Below are 6,766 nucleotides of genomic sequence, written 5' to 3'. Positions count from 1 at the left end.
CCTCTCACAAACACTGTGTATTGTTTGGTTTCGTAGCTTTTGCCCATCTGTTGGCTGTGTAGCAGTAACTGGATTTGATTTTAATTTGCTTTCTTCTGATCACTGGAGAGGCTGCACACCACTTACTATTCAAGTGGCTAATACCACTTGAATTTCCCTGCTGAATAACTGCTTATTCATAATTTTTGTACATTTTCCCATTGCTGTGGCTTTTTCCTCTTGATTTTCAAGAGGTCCACAAATAGTGCTGTCCAACAGGACTTTCTGAAATTATGAAAATGTTATCTGTGCTGTATTAGTTTCCTGGGGCTGCTATAACAAAACCACAAACTGGGTGTCTTAGAACAACAGAACTTTATTCTCTCATGGTTCTGGAGGCTGGAGGTCCGAAATCAAGGTGTTGCCAGAGGTGGCTCCTTCTGGAGGCTCTGAGGGAACGTTTCATGCCCGTTTCACGCCTCTCTCCAGTGTCTGGTGTGGCCGGCAATCTTTGGGGCTCCCTGGCTAGCGGACACATCACTCCAATCTCCAAGGACACCCCTGTTATGGCCTCCTCCTGTCTGTCTGTCTCCTCTGAGGCTCTGTGTCTGAATTTCCATCTCCTTTCTCTTATAAAGACACCACTCACTGTATTATTGCCCACTCTAATCCATTATAATTTTAAAGTATTTTATTTAGTTATCTATTTATTTGGTTACACCAGGTCTTAGTTGTGGCTCACCAGCTCCTTAGTTGTGGCATGTGAACTCTTAGTTGCGGCATGCATGTGGGATCTAGTTCCCTGACCAGGGATCAAACCCGGGCCCCCTGCATTGGGAGCACGAAGTCCTAACCACTGCACCACCAGGGAAGTCCCCTAATCCATTATAACTTAATTTTATTCCATCTGCAAAGACCCCTATTTTCAAATAAGGGCACATCCACAGGTCCCAGGGGTTAGGGTATCAACATATTCTTTTGAGGAACATGATTCACAGTAGTCACTAGTCTAGTCAGTATCTACTAGTCATTGTGGCTCTTTGGGGACTTGAAATGTGACTAGTATAACCAAGAAACCACATCTTAAGTTTTAATTAATTTAAACGTAAGTTCAAATAGCCGTATATATTTAGTGGGGCTGTACTGAACAGCACAGTTCTAGATACATACCTTTGACTATTTATTTTTTAATTAATTAATTTATGGCTGCACTGGGTCTTCATTGCTGTGCACGGGCTTTCTCTAGTTGCGGCTAGTGGGGGCTACTCTTCATTGTGGTGTGTGGGCTTCTCGTTGCAGTGGCTTCTCTTGCTGTGGAGCACGGGTTCTAGGCACGCGGGCTCAGTAGTTGTGGCGCACGGACTCTAGACTGCGGGCTCAGTAGTTGTGGCGCACGGGCTCTAGACTGCGGGCTCAGTAGTTGTGGAGCACGGGTTCTAGGCACGCAGGCTCAGTAGTTGTGGCACACGGGCTCTAGACTGCGGGCTCAGTAGTTGTGGCGCACGGGCTCTAGACTGCGGGCTCAGTAGTTGTGGCGCACGGGCTCTAGACTGCGGGCTCAGTAGTTGTGGCGCACGGGCTCTAGACTGCGGGCTCAGTAGTTGTGGCGCACGGGTTCTAGGCACGCAGGCTCAGTAGTTGTGGCGCACGGGCTCTAGACTGCGGGCTCAGTAGTTGTGGCGCACGGGCTCTAGACTGCGGGCTCAGTAGTTGTGGCGCACGGGCTCTAGACTGCAGGCTCAGTAGTTGTGGCGCACGGGCTCTAGACTGCGGGCTCAGTAGTTGTGGCGCATGGGCTCTAGACTGCGGGCTCAGTAGTTGCGGCGCACAGGCTTAGTTGATCCGCAGCATATGGGATCTTCCCAGACCGGGACTCAAATCCACGTCCCCTGCACTGGCAGGCGGATTCTTAATCACTGCGCCAGCAGGGAAGCCCCCCTTTGACTGTCTAGATGTTGCAAGTATTTTCTCCTATACTGTGAACATTGTTAACAGTGTCCTTTGTTGAAAACAAATCCCTAATTTTGATGACATCATCAGACCTATCTTTTTTTCCCTATATGTTGTATGCACTTTTTTTTTGGTCTTAAGCAATCCTTGCACACCCAGATAATACATAAATATTCCCCATGAGAATATTTTTTTCGACTGGCTTTATGACTTTACTTTTCATATTTAATTGTCTAAAGGTCACATTGTATATGGTGTGAGGTAGGGATCCAACTTTTTATATCAGCACACTGAGCCGATTTCCCCAATCCAGTCTGCAGAAACAATCCATCCTTTTCCATATGTGGTGGCCCCATATCATACACCACAACCCCACAGGTGCATGGGCCTATTTATGGGCTATTGTATTCTATTGGTCTGTTTGTCTTTTCGTACAGTGGTACCATATTATCTTTATTGTTATGATCTTAACATCTGTAGGGTGAGTTTCCACACTGCACTCTCTTTAAATTGATATGTATGTTAAAAATATTTATTTACGTATTTATTTATTAACATCTGTAGGGTGAGTTCCCACACAGCACTCTCTTTAAATTGATATGTATATTAAAAATATTTATTTACGTATTTATTTATTTAGGCTGCACCAGGCCTTAGTTGCAGTATGCAGGATCTTCGTTGTGGCATGCGGGATCTTTTTTTTTCAGTTGTGGCATGCGGACCCCTTGGTTGTGGCATGCAGGATCTAGTTCCCTGACCAGGGGATTGAACCTGGGCCCCCTGCATTAGGAGCACAGAGTCTTACCCACTGGACCACCAGGGAAGTCCCACATTTCACTCCTTTAAAATGGACTCAGTGAGACTTCTGATTCCAGCCAAGATGAAGTAACAGGGACCAGAATTACCCTTTCACCTGAAACAACTAAAAATTCATACAAAATATGTGAAACAACAGTTCCAAATACATTGGCTATAATGCAATGAAGGGCCATGACCTCTGAGAGAAAGGAAAGAAATGAATTGAGTTCTGTGACTGCTCCAGCTTACTGTCTGGAGGATTTTCAGGATGCAGAGCAAGGAGGAGGGACTCAGGCAGAGCCCAGTATTGTCCTGAGTTAAATGGATGGATCTGGGAGGCCAGGGAGGCCAAGATGGCTGGAGTTTGGGGGGCAGAACACAGAATAAGAAAGAGGATGTGAAGATCTATAGCTTAGGACTGAACAGTGTGTGTGTGAGGGAATCACCAGGCCAAGAAAGGAGCCAACAAACAGGATTAGAGGCAAGACTCCTCAGAGTTCAAGCAGGGCCAGGAGCAGTGTCTCTGACAACCAGCCAGAGTGCAAACCCACCCCCGGGGCACCGATTACACATGTATCAGCTGCTGGAGGTTGCCCCACAACCTGATGCTCTGTTTATTTTTTCTCTTTCATTTTGTTTTGCTTTTCTGTTTCATTTATACTTTTTATTTATATGTCTTCAATTTCACTAACCTTCTCTTCTTCAATGTCTAATCTACCATTAAACCCATCCAGTATATTTTTCATATCAGATATTTTAGTGCAATGTATAAGAGAACAAGTTGGTAAATTGTACTTTATCAAACTTAAGAACTTTTGTCCTTCGAAAGACATTGATAGGAGAACAAGACGAACCACAGGGAGAAAATATCTATATATCACATATCTGGAATATATATACATAAACTTAATAACAACACAATGATAAATGCACAAATGATTTGGACATCTCAGCAAAGAAGACGTAGTGACGGCAAATAAACACCCGAAATTATGCTCCATTTCATTAGTCACTAGGTAAATACACATTACAAACACACTGAGATACCGTGAGGTACCTCGTCTAAAAATGTCTAAAACTGAAAAGACTATCACATCAAATGCTGGCAAGGATGTGGAGAACCTGGAACACTGCTCATGGGAATGTAAAATAGTGCATCCACGGGACTTCCTTGGCAGTAAGACTCCATGCTTCCAGTGCAAGGGGTGCAGGTTCGATCCCTGGTCGGGGAACTAAGATCCCACGTGTGGCGTGGCACAGCCAAGAAAATATGAAGGAAAAAAAAATAGTACATCGCTTTGTAAACAATTTAGCAGCAGTTTCTTAAAAAGTTAAACGTACATCTAAACATATGATCCAATCATCCTACACCCAAGCATTAGGCCAAGAGAAATGAAAGAATACGTCCATACAAAGACTCATTCATGGGGACTTCCCTGGTGGCGCAGTGGTTAAGAATCCCCCCGCCAATGCAGGGGACACGGGTTCAAGCCCTGGTCCGGGAAGATCCCACATGCTGTGAAGCAACTAAGCACGTACGCCACAACTACTGAGCCTGCACTCTAGAGCCCGAGAGCCACAAGTACTGAGCCCGTGAGCCACAACTACTGAAGCCTGCATGCCTAGAGCCCGTGCTCCGCAACAAAAGAAGTCACCGCAACGAGAAGCCTGTGCACCACAAAGAAAAGTAGCCCCCGCTCGCCACAACTAGGGAAAGCCCACGCACAGCAATGAAGACCCAAAGCAGCCAAAAAAAAAAAAAAAAAAAAAGACTCATTCATGCATGTTCACAGCAGCCTTATTTGTAATAGCTAGAAGCTGGAAACAACCCAAATGTCTATCAACAGGTTAATGGATAAACAAAATGGGGTATATCCATATAATGGCATACTTCTCAGCAACAGAAATGAACTATTTATACATGCAACATTATGGGTGAATCTCAAAATGATTATGGTGAGTGACAGAAACAAGACCCCCGAACCCCCCCCCAAAAAAGTACTCTATGATTCCATTTATATAAAATTCTGAAAATTACAAACTAATCTATACAACAGGAAGCAGCTCAGTGGTCACCCGGTGAGATGGGGGGTCAGGTGGAGGGGAGTGCAGGAAGGAATTACAAAGGGGTATGAAGAAACTTTTGAAGGTGATAAATACTATCTTGTTGCTATTTTAAATAAATTTAATTAATTAATTAATTGGCTGCATTGGGTCTTTGTTGCTGTGCACGGGCTTTCTCTAGCTGCGGGGAGCGGGGGCTACTCTTCGTTGTGGTGCACAGGCTTCTCATTGCGGTGGCTTCTCTTGTTGTGGAGCACGGGCTTTAGGCACCTGGGCTTCAGTAGTTATGGCACGTGAGCTCAGTATAAAGAACGGCACCAAGAAACGGAGGAGAGCTTAAACAAGCTTTATTTGGGAACACTCCCGGGCGAGGTTCACTGGTCCGAGAGAGAGGGGCCAGAGAAGTCGCGCCCGGGCGAGGGTTTGGGAAGAATTTATAGGGGAAGAAGGGAAAGGGGTGTGGTGAATCCGGGAGGGCGCAGGTTATTCCTTATTTGGTGGTCTCTTCGGGTACCGTGGCAATATCCGGTGCCGGTTGCATCAGTCTTGGGACCGTTAGTCCCGCCCCTCGAAAGGCGGGAAGGCTGGGCCGGGTGGAAAGTCCCCACTGGAACTGGGTGGTCCGGAAAGTGTCCAGGTCAGTTTCTGGAACTGGGTGGTCCGGAAAGTTTCGGTCTGATGCATCCTGTGAGTCTGATTGCGTTCCCCTGCCTCGGGCCAGTTGGCCTTACAAGTAGCTGTGGCTCGCAGGCTCAGTAGTTGTAGCGCACGGGCTTATTTGCTCTGAGGCACGAGGGATCTTCCCGGACCAGGGCTCGAACCCGTGTCCCCTGCACTGGCAGGCGGATTCTCAACCACTGCGCCACCGGGGAAGTTCCCAAGACTAGTTATATTTCAGCTTGGGGTTCCCACATCATGATGAAAGTATAAAGTTCATCAGATGCTGGTAGCATAAGCACAGACAGTGCACAGAGGGCTCTGACAACCACCTGGGCACCTTCTCCCTCATGTACCTGCCCGATGAGTACTCAGTGAGTGCCTCTAGAGGAACATTTCTAAATGCACCACACATAAGGCAACAGAGCCATCTGGGCTGGAAGTGGAGTCCCTAGCCCTCTGTAGCTCAGAGTCTATGAATGCAGTGGGGCAGAGATGCACAGAATGCTAAGTGTTCAGAACCAAACGAGTAAGTTGAGGGTGGTGCTGGGAGCAGAGAAAGGCCAGCAGGAGAAGAGGAGGACGCAGGTAAGCTTTCTTGAGGCTGGTGACATCTATCTGAACCTCAGTGCCTGGACTACGACTTGAGGTATGGGGGTGGCGTACGCAGAGGTAAGAAAGGCATGGGACAGTTTCCAGCTGGTGCTCCCTTAAGTTCTAAACAAGAAGCAGGGAGAGGTGAGGTAGGAGAGCTCGGTATTGCACCGGTACCGTCAGACCATAGTGTCTTTGAATTCAGGAGCACATACGGGGGAAGCCGTGGAGGGGGCTTTCCTTTCAAAATGTAAACAGCGCTATTATTTGTGGTGGGGGTAAGAGAAAATACATGTTCATCATAAAATACAAAGTTAAGGAATTCAAAAAAGTATAACGGGCATTCAAAGCACTGTTAACCCTACCACCCATAAATGCCCTCTTTCCGGGGCTTCCCTGGTGGTGCAGTGGTTGAGGGTCTGCCTGCCAATGCAGGGGACACGGGTTCGAGCCCTGGTCCAGGAAGATCCCACATGCCGCGAAGCAACGAAGCCCGTGCGCCACAACTACTGAGCCTGTGCTCTAGAGCCCGTCCTCCGCAACAAGAGAAGCCACCGCAATGAGAAGCCCATGCCCCGCAATGAAAAGTAGCCCCTGCTCGCCAAAACTGGAGAAAGCCCGCAGCCCGCGTGCAGCAACGAAGACCTAACACAGCCAAAAATAAATAAATAAAATTAATTAATTAAAATAAATAAAAATAAATGCCGTCTTTCCCACTGCCAAA

Source organism: Phocoena sinus, chromosome 1, assembly GCF_008692025.1.
Source record: "Phocoena sinus isolate mPhoSin1 chromosome 1, mPhoSin1.pri, whole genome shotgun sequence".
Taxonomy (NCBI): domain Eukaryota; kingdom Metazoa; phylum Chordata; class Mammalia; order Artiodactyla; family Phocoenidae; genus Phocoena; species Phocoena sinus.
Note: the sequence above shows the minus strand (reverse complement) of the source record.